Source organism: Mirounga angustirostris, unplaced genomic scaffold (assembly GCF_029215605.1).
Source record: "Mirounga angustirostris isolate CCGP_5_RB_7025 unplaced genomic scaffold, mMirAng1.0.hap1 SCAF_3, whole genome shotgun sequence".
Taxonomy (NCBI): domain Eukaryota; kingdom Metazoa; phylum Chordata; class Mammalia; order Carnivora; family Phocidae; genus Mirounga; species Mirounga angustirostris.
In genome coordinates this window covers 131771075-131796252 of record NW_026991711.1, presented here as the reverse complement: position 1 = coordinate 131796252, position 25178 = coordinate 131771075, and the positions used below count along the sequence as shown (strand labels likewise).

Below are 25178 nucleotides of genomic sequence, written 5' to 3'. Positions count from 1 at the left end.
GTCCTTTAGAAAGTATTTCTTTCCACTATGACTTCAAAATGATCCCATTACTCACTGGTACACCGTCACAGAAAATAACATCTTTATTATGAAGAAATTCAAAATCAGTTCACTTGACAGGAAAGATAAGTAGATAGAACTGTAAAACAATGCTTCAAACATGAGATGACACTCTTCTCATTGCAGTCTCTTTGAAATTAACTGTGAGCTTAATACTTTGAAGATAATGTGATAATCAGCTGGGCAAAGATAACAAGATAGTCTATGATATAAAATGCACTTCAGTAAAGAGAGATAATGCCAACACATTCATTTTCCGAAGAGCTAGTGGGGGAAATACATACTTCACATTTTCCCTTCCTACTTCACTTCAACTTAACAAACTAGCTCATATGTAAAAAAAGGGGGATATTTTTCTCATTATATTTTAGTTATTTGCTTTTTCTTAAAGATATACAACTGTCATGGGCAATCTTATCTAATGTCCATCTATCCCACAGGGTATGCCTATGGGCATGATATATTTGCTATGTTATTAACTTTCCCTGCATATATTTTAATGAAATATGTAGAATTTAATTAAGAATTAAGAGACAATCTGATTTGGCTTAGAGTGTTTGAGAAGGAGAAAGATCAGCATGATAGAAGCTTAGTGAGCAGAGGGGAGAATGTTAGGAGATTAAGTCTAAGAAGTAGGCGAAAGGCATGTTCAGGACTGTTCAAAATATCTGAATTTTTCTTCCAAAGAGAAAAAATATCTATCACAAAGAATGAGATTGAAAGGAAGTTCACTGATTAAGGTGTCTTTTGATGTATAGAAGGGAGAGAACACTTGTGAAGAAAACATGCACTGCATTGCACACTCCAGGATGAACTCACCTGTATATAAAAGATGAAAAAATCTCACATTGCTGAATAGTGGTAAAGAAGTTAACCATCAAAAGCTATGATTTATATTCAGTGCAAAATATCAAAGACAAAAGGGAAAATCTATGCTTTTCATTTTTTAAATTTAAAATGTAAAATATTCTAGAAAACTGGGGATAAAAAGATAGGGAAAGAATTACCTGTTTGTCTACCATTTTATAACACATATATAATTTCAGTGCTGTTATATGTAGGTTTTATATAGCTATAGTAGGACTAATATGTAATTTTGTACCATGTTTCCCCCAAGAATTATTATAGCATATGTATTTTAATTCTCATATCTACTTTTAATTGTTGTATATTATCCTCAACTGTACATGCCTAAATATATTATTGGCCATTTGAGTTACTTCTGATTTTATATTTTACATAATATACCCATCAACATCTTTTCCATATTTTGTACTATTTCCTTAGGACAGATTCCCAGAAGGAATATTAATGGATCAGACAATATGAATATTTTGTAGTTTTTTTTTCCCCAATATGCTGCCAAATTGCTTTTCAAAAGGGCTGTGCCAATTTTAATTGCAACGAACAGTTTCTGAAAGCACCAGATTCACTGCATCCTTGCCAACATGGGACATGATTATTTTTAATATTGTCATTTAGTAGATGAATAGCAAGTGCTCACATTGCTCATATAATTTATTAGTCTACTAGGCCAGAGGATAGGAAAAGAGAATGTTTGAAATTAAGGAACAATTTGACAAAATCTCCCTATTTTTGTAGCTATCTTTGTGGTCAAGATGGTTAAGCAGATGCTGGAAGATCACCAAACAAGATTAGTTCACAATAAATTGCATACATATAAAGCATGCTGATAGATAAGTGTAAACCTGGGCAGGAGTCACTAGAGAAATATCATGAATTGAAGTCTTTGGTCCAGTCTAATTCAGCATTACTAATCATGCAACCAAAGACAAGAAAAGCAAGATAATCAAATGTGAAAACAAATACACATACAATCTCAAAGTAAACAAACATATATATCTGAATCCAGTGATTCTACATCTAAGTCCTACAGATTCTTGCACATGTGAAATAATGTATACAAGATTATTTATGACAGCATTGGTTGTGTTAGCCAGAATATTTGAAAAAATGAAACTGTTCATCAAGAGGGGACTGTTTAATAATAAATAAATTATGATAGTTTCAACAAATGTTATACCATGGAGCTTAAAAATGAATGAGGAAACTTTATGTACCTACTTTGACAGTCGCCCAAGATTGTTGAGTTTAAAAAGTAGAAAGCAAAGTATGTATATAAAATGTTACCATTTGTATAAAAATTGAGAAAAGGAAAAAAGTTCAAAAGTTTAGTGTTTGTATGGGTTTGACAATCTCTGAAAAGATATTAAGAAACAAATCAGAGTAGTTACCTATTTGGGAGCCATGAGGACTGAGTATAGAGGACAAGGATAGGGGAGAATTTTTACTGTGTATTTTTTGAACCATGTATATATTATCCATTTGGAAATCACATACATTAATATACTGAAAGAAAACAATAACAAAATTGACCCTATCCTACACCCTGGAATGGAACTAGCTATCAGATCCTACATCTCCGTGAACCACAAGAAGGTGATGGCTATTAGAGGGAACCAATGATCAACCAATTTTCTTTTTCCTCTTCTGTTCTTTTCCAATTATAGCATTATTTGTTCAAGTATAATTCATGAGATCATCAAAATCATTCTGTATAGCCTCTCAGCCAATATGCCAGAATAAACTGCTACTCAAAAATGTATTATAATAACAGCACACCTATGCTTTTAGGAAAATTCCACCCATTGCTATATCCAGACCCCTTTGTTCTTCAGCATGTATAATTTCTAAGCTGTAGGTATGAACCAAGAAGAAAAAAAAATTCAAACATTCAGCTACATTTGCTCTCTGGTTTACATAAGGAAGCATGGTTTTCTGTCTTATGATAATGAAATTTAACAGAATATTTAATTGTACTTAAGAAATAGCTGGACCAGACTATAATTTATCTTAAGATATAATAGTTCATATTGCCTCAATTTAAGCATGAGTTAATGAGTATTAGTAGGGTAACTGATGAGAAACACACATTATCAATACATGTAATCACTTTTATTCTTTTTCTAACTTGTTATGTCAATAAAAATTCGTCATTTGAACCATAAAATGCAAATAAACTCCCAATTCTATTGTACTGAGATAAAGATTTGAAAAGCAAGTCCAAAATGATTCCTGACTTTCAATGTAGGAAAGTTAGCCAAAGTTCCCTTACAGTAGCTTACAATGTGGAAAAAAAGAATATTGTACAATTAGCTCCTTTCCTTTCAAAATTAAGTGTATCAATCCAATGTTTTGTTTCCAACATAGTTGTCTGGAAGCCCAAAGCCACTATCATTTCTCTAATTATTCTTTTGTTTGTTTTAGTATAGATTTTCATGTGATTATTAAAGCAGTGCCTGCTCCTGGCAAAAAATATTTTTCTATACTTAAAAGTAAAATTCCCATAATCCCAGTATCCCCCCAAAACAAATGTTAATACCTTATTCAAGCATTTTTATATATGTAAATATCAGTTCTTCTTGCATAACGAATTTGTATTCTGTGATTTTCACTATAATTTCAACATTTTCTGAATCAACCTTTCAAAATCATGATTTAATAGTATATACCATAATTTAATCATTCCTCTATTATTGGCCAAATAGATTATTTTTACTATCAATCTACTACAAATGGAATTTTAATGACACTGTGTGTATTTCTAGTTAGTTACATGGAATTAATTCCTAGAAGTGGTATTACTGAAACAAAGGGAACATTTTTAAGGCTTTTGATACACACAATGGAAATCTGTTGTTTTTTTTACCTGTCCAATATCTTTTTTCCCTTCTGCTGGTAACAGTGCCTTGTATTCTTGATAGGACTACCCAGGGATTCACTGACTAAACTTTGGGCATGAAACCTGAGCTAGGTCATACTTCTCATTCCAGGAATTTGGTTCTGGAGCAAATTGACACATGGGTAGAAAAGGACTGATGCTGATTCATCCCAGTGATGGTACCCGCGAAGATTTCATCACCTTCTCCCACGATCTCTGTAGCTATTCTGTTTCCTCTCCTTTTCTTTTAATTTTGTAAGCTACGAAATACCTTCCTTTGGTGTGGATCTTATTCCTTAAGTTAGTCAGAGGTAATTTCTGTATAATACAACAGAATTCTGTAAACACCAATGAATAGCCTTACCAGAAATTTAGGAGAATCTGCAATTTACCTTCAGCTTCATCATTTACATCAACTTTTTTTTTAAATGAATCAACCTTCACTTGTAATCTTTGCTACTTTGATGGGCTAAAAGTACTACCATTTAAAAATTTGTTCCTTTACTTTTTATCATTAACTTAAAATTTTAGATGCTTATTAGCCTTATATATTTCTGGGTTTTGTAGATTATTTGTCCCTTTTTCTATTGGTATACTTCTAATTTTTTAGTAGCCAGTAACAATGCCTATCGCACCCTAATTATGTTCAAGACACTGGGGAAAATGATGAATATAAATCTCTCTTTTTAAAGAAGTTTTCAGGTAGTGAAGGGAATGGATATAAACTGGAAATCACAGTATTTTGAGATAAGTCCACTAACAGAAAACACTGAAAGGTTTTTGTAACAGTGAATATGAAACTGGTATTAGCAATTTGTGTTGAAAATGTTTCCTTGATTTACTTTTGGCATTTCTGACTTAAAACTGTTAAATTTTATAAGGTCATATCTTTATATTTGTCCCATTATGTTGTGTTTATGAAGGCTCTATTTTCTTCTAACTTGATTCAGAGTTTCTTTATATTAACTCTTTGCTTTATCTGACATTTATTTCAGAATGCAGTATGAGATAGGGAGTGTATGTTCTTGACAAATAATTACTCAGTTTCCCCAGCACCATATATTGATCATTTTTTATTTTCTCACAGACTTGTGATTATTGCATATTACACTTCATTCTTCTCACATATCTTAGAGTTTGTTTCTAAGGTTCTCTTACTTTCTTCTTATTTGTCCGCATGTTGATATACTGTATTTATTACTGACATTTTTAATATCTTTTAATAGTTGATAGCTCAACTTTGTCTCAATGCTTTATTTATTTAAACACTTTTTGGCTGTTACAACCTCTTTGCTATTCCATAGGAACTTCAGAATCTCTAAATTTTGCAATAATCTCTTTGAATCTTAATTTGGATTGTCTAGGTATATGAATGTCTACATATGTGTATGCATGTATGCAATGCTATCATCATTTTACTGACACAGAAACTAAATTAGTGATGGGCTATGGTGGGAACTCACCAGCACTCTGACTGGCATAGACAGATGTAGAATGGAATCTAACTCTTAGTTCATATGCTCTATTCACAAAGCCTATTCATAGTGCATTGTGTACATTTAGTGTAATTTTTCTTGTCTAATAGCATTTAAATTACAACTAATTGTAAACAACCAAACTCCATCTCTGGCAATTGTTTCTGACTGAGTGCTAAGGGCCCTGGGGAAATCACCCACAAATTTTATTGTCCCACGAGGAACTGACTCAGCCCTGATGTCATCTATATACATCATGAAAATATTTCATAGCAAAGACCAAACAAAATGCTAACTGCAATAACTCAAAACCAAGTGCAGTTTTACAACTACATGAATTATACCATCCCTTCAGTTGCAAATTTGCATTTTAGGACAATGAAGTAGCTCTTCCAACCTCCGTGGGAGCTGTTTTCTGATGGAATTTAGCAGGAGGGTTTTCTTATTCTTTTTCTTCTTGAGTCAGAAGGCGCCTGGGTGGCTCAGTCGTTAAGCATCTGCCTTCAGCTCAGGTCATGATCCCAGGGTCCTCGGAAGAGCCCCGCTTCAGGTTCCCTGCTCAGTGGGGAGCCTGCTTCTCCCTCTCCCACCCCCCCTGTTTGTGTTCCCTCTCTCTTGCTGTCTCTCTCTGTCAAATAAATAAATAAAATCTTAAAAAAATAAAAAAATTTTAAAAAGTCCCCTCCCTCTCCATACAGGTTCCCCTTTCTGCCTGCTTTTGTGTTTTATTTTTGTTTTTGTTTTAAGCTAACTTAAAGCAGTAGCTCTTAAGCTTTTCTTAACAATTTTTTCCTTACTATGGAACAATCAAAAATGCAAAAAACTTGTAAACAATTTTTTTATTTCTTGGAGTCCCTGAAGCTCACCTATTGATTACTTTGAAGCCCACAGACCTTTGGAAATTAAAAAAAAAAAAATCCTATGTTAGAGATATAAATATTTAAAAGGAATTCTATAGACACAACAGCTGAATTAAGTATAAGTATTTTACATGCAAACTTACCTCTAGCCCTATAAATCTTAGATGACATCTCTAAATACATCCCAGTTTATCATTTTCTTGATCCCAACATAATATTAACACAATGCAATATTATGTCAGATATTAAAATACTTAGATGTACAAATTGGTAGATGCAGTCATTTCTTCTTAACATTACTATTTCACAAAATGTAGAGCTGTTTAATGGGCAACTGGAATGGAGTTAACTTACACATTTAGTAGTTGACAAGTAATGTTTCTAGATCTGACTCCACTTTCAACTGACTTTGGGCAATTATCAACTTCCTAGAGTAAAGTTCTACCCTTACACATAGGGGACGTTGGACTAATGACCTGGATTCTTCCCATGTCTAAATATCTGATTCCTACTTAGCTCTCATCCAACATTTTCATAATCAGCCAGAGCTGACTTTGTGTGCTAGGTATGATAACTGCTGGTTGGTTTGCTTGCTTTTTTATAACACTGTTTTCCTAAAGTTTTGCATTAGGAGCAGAACAAAGAAAAACCAGGCAAAAAAGGTAAAGGTTTAAGCTGGTAGTATATACATTCTTGAATCTAAATAAATAAAATATTGAGATAGTATTATCAGAAGACTTTTCCCCATCTCCTAAAACTGGATTATATAGCAGCAATCTTGAAGATTTTTCTTAAATGATGGAAATCCACTCAGAAATGACTGTTAGTATTGTGTTAGTGCTAATATTTTGTCATAATAGAACTTGTGAATAAGTTGGCATTAGTTCATTATACAGTATGGCTTCTTGGGCATACAATTTCAGCTTTCCTCTAATATGAAAATATTGTTCACAAACAAATTTTTGAAAGTCAAGCTAGATTCTTGATTTTCTTCACATCAGGGTAAAAAAAAAAATAATAGATCTTTGGAGCTGTAAGCTCAAGACCCTAAAGAAAATAACTAAATGGAAAGCACAGAAAGTGAAACTGGAATTATAATTATATACTGTTTTATGCATAATAGAACCTGGGAAATTATCACAATGTTTTATCTGTAATTGGACTGACTGAATAACCGAATTGATTTTGAAATAAAGACAATTTTGAAATTTTTGAAGTACTTTGGCATTTTTTTATTAGAGAATTGGATCATGAGTCTTTTTTTCTAATGCATCAACTCTAGGGAAACTATGACCTCAGAGGCTAGGATTTTTGATCAACTTTCACAGAGGTACATGAATATGTCACTCTCAAAGTGGAAGAAGCAGAAAATTTCTCATTAAAATTATGATTTTGGATCTTTCCTTACTACTTCTGGTTCACTCATCCCGTTTAAATGAAGTTATGTAGATTTGACCTCGGATAGTCACAAATGCCTTTGAAGATGCTGTTAATTTGAAACAAATTTGTTGGGTTTTTTCTGAAACAATTTTGTTAAAGGATAACGTTTCCCATTTTAGTTCCTCTGAAAAATATAATTTGATTTTAAATAATTTTTAAAGGGCAAATATTCTGTTATTTCATTACTTAATCATCTTTGAATCCCTCTCTTACCTTTAACCCTCATCTTAGATAGTGCTGTTATTGTTCAGATTTATTGCTTCACGAGTGACATGTATTAGATTATCACCATGATTACTTTCCAGTTCTTAGATTAATTTGAGTGTATTTGTGTGGGTGTGTTGATAGGTGTATATTACTTGGAAAGAAAATGAGATGCAAAGACATGGGGCCATGGGATGGAAATTTAGAAAAAAATAGGTCAGTAGGAGAGATAAATATTCTATACATTTTTTACTTATTATGTTTTTTGTTTATGATCTATTTCACCCCAATAAAATATAAGCTTCATGAGGGCAAAGGTCTTTGTTTTATTCTCTGATATAATCAAAGCAACCAGAACAGTGTCTTGCACATCACAGAAACACAGTAGAATTTGTTAAATTTTACATGAATAAACCAGTATCATAATTAATTACTAATAGATTACTTAAGAGGATGAGCTATGAGCTTTTGCCTTATAAAGTACTTTCATCATTCAGGATCGGTTGGTGAATTTGTTTCTAATACAGGGTGGTTACATTCGTCCTGACTTTCCAGTATATGTGTGTATGTATGCGTGAGACAGACAGAGAGACAGAGAGATAATACAATGAATTTCTGATGTACTAAACTGGCTGAGGTTTTCCATTCCCCTAAATGTATTAGTTTTCAATTAAAAACTGATTTTTGTCATTACTTAAATGAAAAATTACTATTAATAAAATTAAATAAACCTCACTACCTTATCTAATAGTGTAGAAACTCTAATCATGGTTATTTGACAAATTAAATGTTTATTTGATAAGATCATGATAATTTTGCACTATTTATAATAAATGTGACTTTTTTAGAAAAGTTACGCAGTGTTGAAATTAAAATCTGGTATAGGTCAAAAAATGAATTTAGTGGCCTAGAGACTTGACAAGTTGACATTTACTAAAATCCATGTAGAAAATATGGCAATCTGAGCTCATGGGCCACCCTGAAGCAAAACAAGTCAAAACTGAAGTGAACGTGCAGAACTGGCAGAACTTGAATTGTTTGTATAAACTAAGTGGCTAGCACTATCTATTACCTCCTTTAAGCTTGTGCTCCTCCACCACACACACATCCTGCATCATATCTGCTTTCAGTCATAGACCTTACTGCTTTATCCTAATATTTATGTTCCTTGATGCATTTCTCTACAATTGATTATATTCTGCCCTCAAGGTTTTAAAAAATGTATTTAATAATTTGAAGAAAAAAAAAACTCCCCCAGTAAAAGTTCCCCTGGTTAAAAATACCCACACACTCCTTAAAATGAGTAAAAAAGCTCTGTTTCTGTTTAAAGACTTGTGGCTTATCCCAATACATAATGCAGTGGATTTACAAGATGTTACTTTACAGCAATGTGAAAAACCGCTTTCTTAGCTGAGTAATTAAAATTTTCCTTAAAAGTTCCACTTTTAATACTGATAACTTGATTTTAATTTAATCTTATTTTAAAATTATTAAGTATTCATAACACATTTTAATCCTACTTCCCCCATATCAACCCATAGGGGAAAATTGTTTTACCTTCTCGTAGCATTGCATAAATGGAACACAAAACCAAAATCAACTGCTTAATGTGTTTAATACTCTTAATAAAGTCCTTAATGTTACAACAACTAAAATATTGCAACATGAATCACCTGGCAGCAGGTAAATTTTGTATTGAAACATAACAACCACAAGCTATACTCTTTTTATATCAGGAAACTCAACTTTTAAGCCACATGTGATGACTACTAAGGAAAAAACATTTAGTACCAATTTTCTACTAGACCAAATGCATCGCATAAGTGTTCAACTACAAGAGTATTAAAAATTCCAGTTACAGTTCATGAAGTGATGAAAAATGTGCAACCATCCACGGACACAAAACTAACATCACTGCTAGCTTACCAACAAGTTATTCATCTGCTACAGAATAATTTACATAACAAAATTGGGAGAAAATGGAACCTTTACAATGAAAAACGTGAAAAATGCTGACATTTTGGACAGCTCCCTCTGATTTCCCCCCGCCCCCCTACTAGATTTCTATTACGTGTCTCCCTTTCATTTTTCTGCTCTACCAAATCAGAAAGGAGCCTGACCGAAGTCAGGTTTCTGCTGTTTGGGTTTGGGTTTTATTTTTGTTGTGTTGTGTTTGGGGGTGAAAGATTCTTCCAGGGAAAGAGATTAAGGAGCTACATAACAGGGAAAGTGCTGTTCTCAGTTCAAGATCCGGCTTCCTGTATTGAGCCAGTTTATGTGTTTCCAAAGATTCTAGCTGGCAAGCTGGGAGCTGCCCTCTCCACTTCCATTTCCCGCTGCAACTCAATCGCCTCTGTAAAAGACCACAGCCTCTCTCCATCTGCGCCTGAGTGGGGACAGTTCGTTAGTGCCGAGGTATTTCAGGAACTTTCCCTAGCAGAGTCTCCTAAGGAGACACAGGCCACATACAAAGCAATCGCCAAGAGTAAGCTTGTGCGTCCTGAAAAGGGATGGAGAAACCACTATACTGAGCTACGGAGATTCGGACTTAACCCGGCAGCACCATCAATTTACAGCAGCGCATAAAATCCGCCTTCTGCAGAAAGGTTTGCAGCGCGGGTGCAACTCCCAATGGCTTTACAGGAAAATAATTTAATATAAAATAAAAGCAGCGTCGGCACTGGAGGAAGCTGGGTACGTAAACCTGGTTACACTTTGTGGTCAACGCGCTCTAGGTCGGGTTGCCTGGACCCCAGCCGGCCGGAACTTTCTCGGAGAACAGAGCCGCCCGCAGTCCGCAGCTGCCCCGGCGCTGCAGGCCGGGTCCTGACCCCGGAAGGGACCCGGGCCAAGGCTGCCCTGGGAGGCAGTAGTAGCTCCACCTGGACGCACACTCGAGCCCCGCCCCGCTTCGGCCCCGCGGTCAGGTCGCTGACACCCGTGCCCCACGCCGGCGCCGGCCAGGAGCGGCCTCTGATGGCCCCTCAAAGCGGGACTCTCTCCACCCCCAAATCTGCGCTCCCGAAAAGTGTAGCGAGCTCCCCACCAGGAGAGTCAGACAAAAAGCCGCCACTCCCCAAGCCGAGCTGCGCTCCTCCTTTTCTTTGGTCCTTTTCTTCAGCGAGGCGGACTAACCGTTACTTTCCCCCTCCCTTCCTCTCCTCTCCTTTCTGAAGTCCCCGGCGCAAAGTGGGACTTTGGGGAGCTTCGGTGAATGCGCCTGTCCCCTGGCGCGCTGGATACACAGCTCCCTCTTTTCATTAAGGCAGTAAAGTTCAATTTGCCCGGCTCTTTACGAGCCACGGTGGACTTCCCCCCTGCTTCCCGTGTGCTCTCCCTCCCGCTGAGCTAAGAGGCGAACCTATTCACTCCATCCCAGCCTGAATCCCTGAAGGACGCCGGTTCACGTCAGAGGGGACCCACCGCGCTCCCTGAGAAGTGCCCCAAGCCGCGCGCCCACACACGCTTATGCACACACAATGCCATCCCCGCGCTATCAAAGTCTGGCAGCGCCGAGGGGAGAAGGCACGAACAGGAGTGGCACCGGCGCGGGCATCAGCCTAGCCGTGCGTCCGGACTCGCTGTCCGGGTCCCGAACACCGTTGTCAGGATGCCCCGGGCACAGCAAGCCTCGTAACCCCCGAAGACAACACCGGCGGCCCCGGGGTCGCGCGGGCGCCGCCGGGCCGGATCTTACCCGCGGGGCTCCTGGTCTCCCGCCGCTCAGCTGGCCCGCGGGCCACAGGGACGCTGCAGCCGGGGTCCCGGAGATGCTGCTGCTCCGCTGCCGCTGTCCGGATCCCCCGCGCCAGCATCACTTCGCCGCCGCCTCCGCCTCCTCGTGCTCTCCTCTCGGCCGCCCCTCCCCGGCGGCCGCCAGCAAGACCGGCAGCGCCGGCGCCGCGGCGGGGTGGGCAGCAGCGGAGGCGGCGGCGGCGCCCGCACGAGCTCGCCCCGCTGCACCAGCTCGAGCAGCCGCGGCGGCAGCCGAAGCACCCGAGCCCGGCTGCGCTTCCCCGGCGAAGGCTCTGGCCTCGGCGACTGACAACGCCCGGCAGCCAATCGCTGCCTCGCCCCGCGCGGCGGGGGAGACCAATCAGAGCGGAAGGCCCAAGGTTTTCCTCCGCCTTTGCTCGGCAGGCTTGTTTCCGGGAGCCGCGGCGCTGCCGCTGGGGTCTGGGGTGGGGGAGGCGCGGGAGCCGCGCGGGCTGGGGGACTCCTGGCTCGGGAGCGCTAGGTGCGGCGAGGCAGCCGGGCCCGCCGAGGTGGGCCTGGGGGCGTTTTCTGACTGCCGGGAGCCAGCGGTTTGGCTGCAAAGGGCGCCCCGGGGTGACTCTGTCCCCAGAGCCTCGGCCCGGCGCTTCAGCGTCTTGGCCGCCCTGTGCAGCGGTCGTGGGTCCCAAGTACGACCGGCGATGTGGAGGAACGGATCCCTGGAGGTGGTCGCCGCCTTGAAGGAATCATGCGAACAGTCACCGGACAGCGCCCCCGTCCTTCTCCCTTGGCAGCTTTGGTAGCGGAAGGGTGGTACTCCCGAGCCTTCGAACCGCTCCTCATAGTAATCAGCCCAGGGGTGTGCCTGAGCTATCAAAGAGGCACATGGAGAAATGTTCTCAGAGTTGCAGGCACAGTGGACCTTCCTTACCCTCCCTCCAAATAAACTCTCCCACCTTCACCCCACTCAGCAAAACAAAAAACGCTCAAGAAGCAATGCGGAAAGACAGTTTAAGCAGTCAATCTACTTGGTGTGCTTTTTTTTTTTTCTTCTTCTTCTTCTTCTTTTTCTTTGGAGGATCACTTCTGAATGATACAGTAGGGGTGAGTGTGTGTGTGTGTGTGTGACACAAACACCAGGTAAGTGATGTCATTTAGATTTAGCAAGGCAAGAAAAAAAACAAAGGTTGCAAACTTTTTCCACACCGTTCTCTCCCCAAAACTGTAATGATCTTTCTTTGTGAAGCACTTAAGCCCCTTCAGAGCAAATACATCAGAATGGTCCAGGGTTCTAAGCCGATAATCCATGTTGCATTAAAAAAAAAGAACACAAAAAGTAAACTAAGTACTACATGAAGACTTTAATAGGTGTGGGTCTTTCCCCAAGTGATCTTTTCTATCTTCTCTCTTACAAGGTTGTTGTGAAGGTCAAAAACCAACTGCATGAATCAGCTACATGATTTTCTGACAAGTAGTTGGAATCAGTATTAGGTATGCTGCTGCTGTTTCTAATTATATTTTAAGTGATCCTTTTTTTGGCAATAATCACTCCTTTCTTCATTTACCTTCCTTTTAAGACAACTCCATGCATCCCGTGATACCTAAAATAAACCCTGCCTAAATTTTATGAGCGCTGTAAGGAAAATCTGATTGCAGAGTAGAGTTGTGTATTGCCATCTTTTAGTATACCAAAAATGTATGCATATGAGCACCATTCTTCCCAATTTTCTTGTGCCCCTTCCCCCACCTTCAGTCATTTGACCTATCTAGTTTGCGAGGTAGACCATTTCTTCTTAAGGAAGCAATTGTGCTAAAAGAGGTAGTGATAAGTTTATTTTTTAGGCTAAACCAGAAATATGTAACACATCACTTTGAATTTTTAATCAAGAGAAGGTTTTTAGTTGTCATTTAGTTTTTTTATAATTACTTATTATTATTTATTTTTGCTATTATTGTGTAACTTAAAATCAATACCCTCATCTACTACATGAGGTGATCAATAATGCAATGGAGTTTAAGTCTGGTAGGAAAAGAAAAAAATAAATGTTTTACTCAAACTTCATGGAGAAAAGAGTTGATATTTGAAAAAAGTAGAAATATTTAAACTTAAATATTAAAATTAGAAAATTGTAACATAATGACAATTTAGATCTGATAGAAGATAAGTTTAGAATTATCTTCAAGCAAAAGACTAATCTTGATTAAAGAATGTTAAATATGAAGATGTTATTGACTCTAGAAGTCGTGGTATGCTACTTAGAAACTCTGAGATGTGTATATACAGCTATTTACATAATTTTTCTTCTCCATGCCCTGACAAGTATATTATTTTTCAGATACACTTTTTTTGTTATCTGTTATTTTGCAATATTAATCCTAAAAATGTATAAGTTCTACATACCATATTCCTTAGTGATTAAGATAATGAAATGATTATCTTGCAGAAGCAAAAAAGTTAAAATCAACAGCATGCATACAGATATAAAAGTAATGTCTCATATCACTACTGCTATGAATAACAAGCTCTGAGCAAGACAAACCTGCACAATTAACAACCTGCTAACAGTGAAAACCATGAAATATTTCAAATCAATAAAGAAAAATTAAGAAAAACTTTTTAAAGTCACTAAAAGAGTACATGCTGATGCTAGTTTATGTATTACTATAAATTTCATGGGGTGTATTGGATAGCAAGTCTAGTGTTATTTAATTATATGACCATTTAATTAGCTAATCATGTTGAATTAAATAACTGTTGTGTCTTTCTTTCTTTTTTTTTTTTTTTTTTGCCTACTTACATATGTCTGTTTTTCTCCCCATGCAATGAGAGAACTCACACATCTTGTTAGTGGAGGAAGAAATTTGGGCACTCCTTAAATCAATAACCACTTACCTAATCTTGAAAAATACATAAAATTATTTTATATTAATTGGTGCTAAAATCTATATCATAATAGAAACTGAATACTTCATTGGAGTCAATTCTGGCAAAAGCTAGATCTAGCAGGCAAAAAATTAAATAAAAAGGAAAGAAACTAGTCTACTTCCAGCTCTGGTTATGACTGGGTGAGTAATTAATTGCAAGTCACTTAAACTTTCCCAGCATTCCACATCTGTAAAACAGAGATTAAGAACAAAATCAACCCTATAGCTGCTTTTCCCAGATGTGAGGATGAATTTATAATTGAAACTGCAAGCCACAATGTGGCTTGCTGCAGAAAATCCCTTCCCAAAAGGTAGAGCACTGGACTTTAATGATGCTATTACCCTCTCTCTCCAGTGGCACCGAATTTGATTCTCATGATGGCCTATTCATCATGGATATGTGATACCTATTTCTACAGAGAAACATATTAAGTTCCAAAGAGGTTCTTTTACCAATTTTGTGATAAATTGACTATCAGGTTCATTGATTTATTTGTTGATGTTGTCCAGCAGAAATGTTTTCCCATGGTTCTTTCACTATGCCACTTCCAATATGGTTGAAATATGCAAGTTTAAAGTCTGGCACCTTAATTTAAATGAAGGACAACCTATTTCATTTAATATTGGAGGTCAATGGAGCCTGGGATAAAGCTGTTTCCCCAAAAAATATAATTAATTAGATAACTTAAATCACATAAAGCCTGTTTTCATATTTAAAATTCTAAAACATCTGTAACAATGGATATTGCTCATGCTTATGTTAAAAGATTACTATTTAAGTCTTTTGTGTTAAAAGACTGAAGCAAAATCAAGATACAAAAACCACCAGAATGGAAGTGGATTCTATTTAGTCACCACAACTAGTATTTTTTTTAATACATTTTATACCAGGACCAGTGTTCTCTCTCTCTCTCACATAAGTGGAATAAAGTCACTCATCAAAATTTTATAGGGAACAGGACTCCAAACCAAGCAAATGTTCACATTCCTAACCCAACATTCTTCCCACCATATCATACCTTTCTCCTGAGATTTGGGAGTTATCAATAGAGAGGGTGCCATTGAAACTAAGAGAATGTAAAAAGATATTCAAGAATAAAATGTAGACAAATCAACAAGCCTAGGAGACCATTAATAATTAAGAGAAAGTAAGGATTTTCTTTCTTTTTTTTTTTGGTAAGGGGGTGGTGGCAAAATTTAATCTGAAATCTAGGAAGACAATAAAAAGTAATTTGGTATCATGGAATCCAAGAAAAGATAAGTTTGTTAAAAGACTGAAAATTGAATATATCAACTTGACTATAACTATTGATAAGAGATCATAGATTAATTGAGATCTTTGGTTTCTTTTGAAAGGACAGTTATGATAGGGTGATTAGGATGAAAACCATTTGATCCACACAGAATGGGGAAAGAGTAATTCAAGTGAATATATTTCTATTATATTAGAAAAAAGTTATGTGATTTTAAATTCAGTATTTTGAAATAGAAGTAGAGTCAATTTATGCAGAAGGCTGTATAAAGAATTGTGATTGACCTAAAGTCTTAAATTATTGAGTCTTTATTGTTATTATTAAAATCATTTGCAGATTTGCAGCTCTTTCATGAGTATGCACGTTGTAGAATCAAACCATTATCAAAATTGAAGAAAAGATATTTATTTAAATATTTATTTATTTATTGAAGAAGGTTCCATCTTCAATTATTATGATTTTAAAGTAGTTTATTTGCTTGAATAAGAGAATCCAATCTCTTTTTTATTTAAATTCAATTAGCCAACACATAATATATCATTAGTTTCAGATGTGTTCAATGATTCACCAGTTGCGTATAACACCCAGTGCTCATCACATCACACCCCCTCCTTAATGCCCATCACTCAGTTACCCCATCCCCCCATCCACTTCCCCTCCAGCAACCCTCAGTTTGTTTCCAACCTCTTTTAATAAGGAGTTTCCTTTTTCCCCTTTAACCTTAATCACTAAAAAGCAGCTGCATATTACATTAGTCCATCATGCAGTAGAAAAGTGGAAAGGAGACATGTACATATGTGTATGGGGGGGGCGGGTGGTAGGTGGGTTAAGGAGGAGCAGTGGGAGCTGGGAAGAATAAGAAGGGGAGAAGGAATAGAGTTTTCAAGTTATTTGTGTAGCAGTTCTCCACAGCTTCATTAATCGATGCTTCTTTCAGAAGCCACTGAAAGCAGAAGATACTAAAAAATTAATTAAAAAAAATTAATGACTTCTACATTACCACAACAGAATGCTATTTAGGTGCCTAGTATAGTGCTAGGATCTCAATAAATGTTTGATCAAGGAAAAAAATGAATGTATAAATGTTGCATGGCAATTTTTTTACGGGGGAGAGAGGGGTTTCTGCTAACAATTGAAACTAACTGGTAACATTTAACATAGTTCTTGTGATTATGACTATTTTAAGTTTACATAAATGAAATCTTTTTTTTTTTTTAAGATTTTATTTATTTATTTGAGAGAGAGAATGAGATAGAGAGCATGAGAGGGGGGAGGGTCAGAGAGAGAGGCAGACTCCCTGCTGAGCAGGGAGCCCGACATGGGACTCGATCCCAGGACTCCAGGATCATGACCTGAGCCGAAGGCAGTCGCTTAACCAACTGAGCCACCCAGGTGCCCACATAAATGAAATCTTAACATATAATTTTAATTTCCAGGATTTCCCAGGGCTTCTGGTCAGATTACACCATAGAATGTGTCCTCTCCTTACACTGAATCTTCATTTTCTCTTAGCATCCCAGTCCCTCCCCATCAGGCTTTTAACTAATTCTCCAGGTGTTTTAAGGTGATTAGGAAGTGTGCCTGGAGAAAGATCCTATCTTCTTGGGAGAAAAGTGCTAATAAAAGGTCAAAGCTGAGTTGCTAGGGACTGTGGCTGCTGAAGCTAATAGCATGAATCATCATTAGCTTTTACTGATGCCAAGTCATGCAAGTCTGTGAAGTTCATACAGAAAGAGAACTTTAGATCAATAAGACTTTATGCTACCATGCAGCTTGATAATTACTTTCTAGAAATTAAGTTTGTAAAGCCTTTTGCTTTCTTAAAAAAAATTAGTCTTTGTTCTGAAAGCCTGCCTTAGTTTTCGTAACTATAGTGCAACATAAACCTAAAAAATGTTTTCCTTTAGCAATCTTTTTTTTTTTTTTTGATGTTGCATTACTGTGGAGGTTGGCTGCATGCCTACTTTATATTCAGTAACCTTTGGTGTGTATTTAACAGTCGGATAATATCTCATAACAGGATGGATATTTTAAATCCATTTCTCTGAATGTCTGTCTACAATACTAAGTCACAAGCATATTTCAGTATATTGTTTGCAGTCTGCTAGTATACTGGCTATTGACCTGGTGATTCTAGGGGTAGGTGGGCCATGTTATTTAGTTGGTAAGTGAAGCATGCAAGCCTGCCCTACTTCTGTTTTATTGCATGTTGATTACACAGAGACAAGTGAGCACAATGGAACATATTTACATTCACAGGAAAAAATATAATAGACTTGCACATCTCAGTGTCAAAAGCCTTATATAAAAATAGCCAAGAAAATATTTTATGCCCTCACTACATCAAGAAATTTTGAGGCTTTATTTTTATTTTTTTAAAGATTTTATTTATTTACTTGAGAGAGAGAGAAGGAGAGCACAGAGGGAGAATGAGAGGGAAAAGCAGACTCCCCGCTGAGCAGAGAGCCCCATGTGGGACTAAATCCCAGGACCCTGGATCATGACCTGAGCCAAAGGCAGACGCTCAACAGACTGAGCCACCCACGTGTCTCAAGAATTTTTGAGGCTTTAAAAAGAAACAGGGAGTTGAGAGCATGTGTTTATGCGTGTAACGCCACAGAATTTAAGTTACTTTGCATGTAGACACAGTCATGTCCATTTGCCTTTAGCTGCTAGCAGAAAGCAATTTTACATGCGATTAGAGAAAGAAAGTAGAAGTACTTTTTTTAAGTGGTAGAAAAACCTAATTTCCTTATTAGCATTCATTTAATCGTAAAGTGAAACTCTGGTTTCACATTTCAAAATTCTCTTAAAATCTAGCTTACATGTATATTAGAAATCTGATAGTCTAGATTTTTATGTCCCAGGCTTACAATCCTTTCTAAAATACTTACATCTCTATTCCCCTATAGATGATTTTTCTCACTCCAAAAAATGTGAATTCTTAACAGTTTCTGTGAATGCCTCTGAATAAAAAACTCATTTAATTTTAAAAACTTATAATAATAATGGCTTCTGTTTTTGTATCCTTCAGTGCTTTGAGATTTTATGTGTGTACTCTGTAGTCAATTTTTTCTTCATTATACTCACCAGTTAGACCTATCTAGTACTTGACTCGAGCACTTCATTCTTAGAGAAGCAATTCTGATTATGTATCAAGCACTTTTCAACTGAGACATTAATTATAAATATTTATAGCAAGGACATTGCAAAACATGGCTGCACAGAGTAAGATAAGTCAGATTCGCAACATGATACATTTGTAACATCTCTATTAGGCTTTAGGTACTCTAGAAATATGTTATATTAGATTTAATGTTAGTATGTCTAAGAAAGAGAGATGACAACATATTTTACTTTGCTTGTATTTAACTATCTCCCCCACTGCCTCCTGTGTGGTCAACTCTCATAAAGCCACTGACCTGTGATTTTTAAGTCTGTAGTATAAATCCCCCTGAATAAATCCAGTGCTAAGCCACATGCCATCCTAAACCCTTCTAAACAGCACCCCAGGGTTACATCCTCTGGTCAAGTATACCAAAGATACTGCAACAGGACAACCCATTAGATGCTATATAAAGTCTCAAGCAGTTGTAGCAACTCGGAAATCCCTTAACAGAACATTTAAATCAAGTACTTTACTGCAACTAATTAGTGTCTTTTTAGTCTTTGAAAAAATTGTTATTTCTGAGAATTAAACAGGAGACCCTGGAATCTAAAAGCAACAGATCGAATTTGAGCTGGAAGATAATTTCCAACAGCTGGTATTGGCACCAGACCATAGATCCTTTTTGTTGGGCTTTAGCCTCTGGGAGAAGAACATCATGATTTTCTGAAGAGTAATAGGATAATTGCATGAAACACAGTTTTAGAACAGCTAAAAGAAGAAAAGACCAAAAAAATGTGCAAGTACCATTCTTTGCTTGACTTTTAATGAGAAACTAATGAAAATTAACCACAAAGTCATTAATCTGTTATGTCTATATTCACTGGATGTGAGTGGCTAGTATACAATTATATAAACACAAATAAGATACAGATTTTTATCGGGTTTTCTGGACATTAAGTAATAGTGGTACAAGACAAATGCTAGTTTTGGCGATCAAAGGAAAATGTGTTTAACAAAAACACAGTTTAGATCATTTTGGAAAACTCAACCACAAAACCTCAACCATTCCATGCATGTTTTTCATTTATATCAAGTGGGTAATGGCAGGGAAGTTTAAAGTGTTTTACTTCCTAAGAAATAGAATGAAGTAATTAAGAATGGGGATTTTAGGGGCATAGCAACTGACAGTGAGTTGAAATTCTAGGTCTACCTCTTATGAGATGTGTGACCTAGGCAAGTTACCCATATCTCTGTGTCTTAGTTTCCTCACTTGGATAAAATAAGGATAATAATAATATCTAGTTCTTAGAGGGACTTTGAAATTTAAATGAGATGATAGATTCTGAGTGCTTAGTTTAGTATCTGGAAGATAACTGATCAATATATATTAGCTATACAGATAATTGTCATTATTAATCAGATCCCTAACATGATATAATTGTAACATCTTTATTATTATCAAAGCAACATTATTATCATAAAATTGAGGTGGTTAACTTACCTCAACTTCTATCCATTCTTTCAAAGATTGATCTAGTCATAGTTTTTGCTCATGCTTTTCCCACTAAAGTAGATACGTTTCTTCATTGCATGTGAATTTCAGGAGTCATTTCAATTTCTTTCCCTTTTTTTTTTTTCTTCTGGGAAGTCTTTCCTACAGTATTTATTAGGATAGCTATCCTGCAACAGATAAACTTCAATATATCAATGGCTTACTATAATAGAAATTTATTTCTCACTCATTCTCATTCTATTAGTATAGGGAAGAGGAGAAACAAAGGGATTTGCTCCACCCAGTCGTTCAGTGTCTTTCATCTTCAACACAGTTTTCAAATGCTATGTATGATTCTGGGAATCAACATACAGATAAAAGATGGAATATGAGACAGGAAGGATTATTCAAGTATAGCACCTGTCATTTCTATACACATTTTATTTGCCAAAATCAATGTCATGGCCACATCAATTGCAAGGGAGTCTAGGAATAGCAATCTGTGCACGCAGAGGAAAAAGAAATGCTTTTAGTAAACAGCTTATCAGTTTCTCCCACAGGTTGCCCTTTTTTAGTTTTACTCAATCCTCACTATGATCAGAAAGATAAACTAATTCCCAACCAGATACTGAATCTGGCTCAAAACCATGATATATGTGTGCTGCATGGTCTTCTCATAAACTATAAACTAAAAGACTAGTTATCTACTGTCCCCAAACCCAGTGAACAATGACACACTTAAAAACTACCTTCTTAGAAATAAGAATAATGGGATATACTGAGGGGACACTGGTTGATAGCAATCAAGAAAACTTTATTGTATGCTTTGTGAAGGCCCACATATTAGAATGGCTAAAAATCCCAAAACCAACAACTGGTGAGAATGTGGTGCAACTCAAACTCTCATTCATTACTCGTGGGAATACAGAATGGTTCAACCACTTTGGAACACAGTTTGGCAAGTTTCTTAGAAAGGTAAACATTGCTATGTTTTGTTAGATGGTATTGGTAAACCACGCCATCAACAATTATGCTCCTTGGAATCTACCCAACTGATTTGAAAAGTTATGCTCACACAACATGTTTATGCCTACATACAAATGTTGATAGCAACTTTATTTATAATCACAAAAATTGAAAGCAACCAAGATGTCCTTCAATAGATGAGTGAATAAGCAAACTATAGTAATCCATATAATGGAATATTATTCAGAGAGGAAAAGTAAAAGTAATGAGCTATCAAGATACACAAAGACATGGATGAATCTTCAATGCATAATGCCAAGTGAAAGAAGCCAGTCTGCAAAGGTTAAGATACTGTGTTATTCCCTTTGCATGATATTCTAGAAAAGACAAAATGTTGGAAATGTTAAGCAGACAGGTTAGTGGTTGCCAGAGGTTCAAGGTGGGTGGTGCTGAATAGGTGAAGAAATTTTAGGTTGTTGAAACAATTTTATGTGACACTACAATGGTGGATACATGACAGGATGTTTCTCAAAACTCATAGAACTTTTTTTTAAAGTTTTTTTTTAATTCCAGTTAATATACAGTGTAATATTAGTTTCAGGTGTACAATATAGTGATTCAACACTTATCTGGTGTTCTTCACAAAAATGCCCTCCTTAATCCCTATCCTATTCAATCCATCGCCAAAACCACCTCCCCTCTGGTAACCATCAATTTGTCCTCTATAAAAACTCATAGAACGTTATAGCAGAAAGAGCAAACCTTAATATATTAAACTAGAAAGAAATCATTTAGGGGGGTGGTGAATCGCAGGATGAAAGTTATATAAATATATACCTGGAAATAGCAATTACCTCTTGATTATGAAATTACATTGACTTTTTAAAGAAAGTTGTTTTAATTATATCAAAATGGGGGGGGAATGGGCACCATTATATAAATTCTAAATCTTGTTTGAGGCATTTCTTGGCTTAGACAACTTCCACTACTCAAAATTCAGGCTTGTGGAGACTTCTCCCATACCCATCATTACTCAAGTATAGCACCTGGAACACCTTCCTCACAAGACCAACATGCTCCAAGTTAGTTTCCATAATTAGAACCCCTGCACACCTCCCTCATTTCTGTCTACATCTTCACAAGTTGCAAACTAGGAAATGGTCTTCTTCCTACGAGTTGCCAACTCTCACCACCTGAGGCCATTGCCACTTATCTACCAAGTAAATTCTTATAGACTCCTAGCTTGCTTTTGGTGCATGCAGCAAACAGCTGTTGCCAAGGTCATCCACGCTTTCTTTGGCACCTGAGCTGCCTGGATGTCTCCCTGCTCTGATCTGCCTGGACTGCCCAGCAGTTTTGGCAGGGAGGATCCTCACTTAATTCTAAATGTCCTCTTAGCTTACAGTGTATAGAATTCACTTGATTTCTCTTTTATTTTGCTCTTATCTCTTAAAAATGATGCAAATTTTGGGGTTGGAATATTAGAATACACTCCTGCTATACTGAAGGATTTGTGGCTCCAGAATTGTTTATCACATCTTTAAGACCCAAACCTGTTTTGGTAATTCTGTCATTTTTTATGAGTGTATTTTTAGAAAACTATCAAGAAAAAGATTTGCCTTATTGATGTACCTACATCCTTTTTCTTTTATTTGTTTTGTTTTGAAATAATTATGACTACTACTGTGAGGGTTTCCATCAAGAACATTTAGAAAAGGAGATATGATGAAGATGCCTTTTTTGGAATGTGAAAAGGGTAATCTATAATATATTCCATTTTCTACTCTCCTGGCTAGCACTCAATGACTTCTCATCCTTTCATTTCCAAACATTTTTTGGACAGATAAGTCTAGTACTATCAATGTCTTAGGATAGACAGCAAACTAGAAACCCACTGTGGACTTTCTTTGGTTTTCATACATGTTTGCTCTGGTTATTCAGTGTCTTAAAATGCTTTAAATGCAGACCCCTAACATTTGGGAGATTTAACATAAAAATTCCAATTTCTGGCTTATCTGTTTTTTAAAGAGGACGATATGTCAACACTGTGTCCACATTCTCCAAAACGACAGTCGTCTTGTACTGAGAAGAAGCTGCCCCTTCTGATAAGCTCAGCACACTCCAGTTGCCACAGGCCCTGCTGCTCCTTTTCCTTGTCATGGCAGGTGAGTGTTAGTTACTACTTATGACTGAGCTTATATTCTAAAATCAATCCTTATCACATTTAGAAGTCCTGCTTGATTTCATGGGCATTTGTGCTTGCTACCCCTTACTGTGCATTTTCAGATCTATAGGAGAGAGACAAGCAGTGTACCAAGTCTACACCAGTTTCCATGTCCTGTGCCTCTTAGGCTAGTCTGTGCTTCAGTCATAAATCCAAAATTTGAAAGGGATTTAAATGTGTTCAACTTTTGCAGTTTCATTCAAAATGAGGAATGTATTTAGGAAAAACCATAATGATGGATCAACATCTAAATTACCTTTTGTTTATTTGTTTGTTTTCTGTGAAATGTGAAATGTCTGGTGAATCCAGGAATTTTTCTTTATTTTTTATTCACAAGGAAAAGTTATAGAGTCATGGAAAGAACAGTAGATTTATAGAGAGAAAACAAGCAAGTGGTATTCACTAGCTGTGTGTCTTTGGGCAAGCCAATAAACTCTTATGAACACATACATAAACTTATCTATAAAATGGGTATATCTCCCCTGTCTTTCACATAGTTGTTTTAAGGTTCAGGTATGATTATGACTCTGAAAATGCCTTAAAAAACATGAAGCTCTTAATGTAAGGGATTGTTTAAAAATGAAAAATAGACTCTCAAATGTTAAGAAATGAATGAAATTCAGGCATTTGCTTATTTTTGATTGTCTTTTGACTGAGTTAGGCTGAATAATGTCTTCCCTAAGGATAAACGCATTATCCTCAGCCCCTGTGACTGTGTTACATGGCTAAAGGGACTTCGCACATGTGAGATGTGGAGATGCTGTGATTATTCTGGATCACTACTATGCTGACCTACATGAACCAAGGATTGTATGAGACTTCTAGAAGCTGGAAAAGGCAAGGAAACAGATTTTATTCTAGAACCACTAGAAGGAACTCTCTCCTGTGGATATCTTCATCTGGAGATTCTGACCTCCAGAAATGTAAGGTTATAAATTTGTGTTGTTTTAAGCCACTAAGTTTGTGGTTATTTGTTAGAGAAGCAATAGAAAACTCAGGCATCTTCACAATATGCAGAGGCTACACATTAAAAATGAAAGGGAAGCATGCAACAAGCAATATCATATTTCCTGTATTATTTGGAAATTTGTTTACTCTTGTCTTAATCCTGGTCCCACATGCCTTGGGCACATTTACCCCAGCAAACTTATTCTTTATCTGATTATCCTATTCCAATTTTCATAATCAACTTCATATTCCTGGCATTATTTTCCCTCTCCAGTATCTTATCTAACTCTCCTCTTCTTGGTATCTAAATATTTTCCCAAATATTGCTTCGAGCAATAGTCTCTGAAAGCTTTTGGGTTGCTCATATTCTTTTTGATTTATGTTACTTGTTGAGCATTTATATTCATGCTTCTGTTTTATTTAGTTGTGGTTGTTTATTAGTTTGTCAGCGTCAAACATTGTCTTAAATCCTGGGCTCATAGGTACTACATACAAAATTCAATCATTTATTTTGAAAACTAAACACACTGTCATGCTCATGCACAATTCTGATGTTTTCTATTCATCAGTCCTTATATATTCTGCTTAGGCAATTTCATCCATATCCATATCCATTTTGTGTGGATGAATCCCAAGTCAGTGCCTCTGGTTTTCTAGCCTTTAGCTGCTTATATTCTTATAACTGAGAATACAGACATGATAAAGACATTTTCCCAGCCTCAAGATGTTTGACAATTTGCACGAAGGTGATATGTAGTATAGAGGA

At 36.8% G+C, this 25178-nt stretch overlaps 1 protein-coding gene across 1 annotated transcript in view; it reads right to left on the bottom strand.

The window, feature by feature from the left end:
• Window positions 1-11789, bottom strand: part of B3GALT1 (beta-1,3-galactosyltransferase 1) — a 503546-nt gene extending 491757 nt beyond the window's left edge. The window contains exon 1 of the mRNA XM_045868686.3: window positions 11479-11789. The gene's annotated coding sequence lies outside the window, so the exon portion shown is untranslated. The remainder of the gene's footprint in view (window positions 1-11478) is intronic.
• Window positions 11790-25178: the final 13389 nt, after the last annotated feature.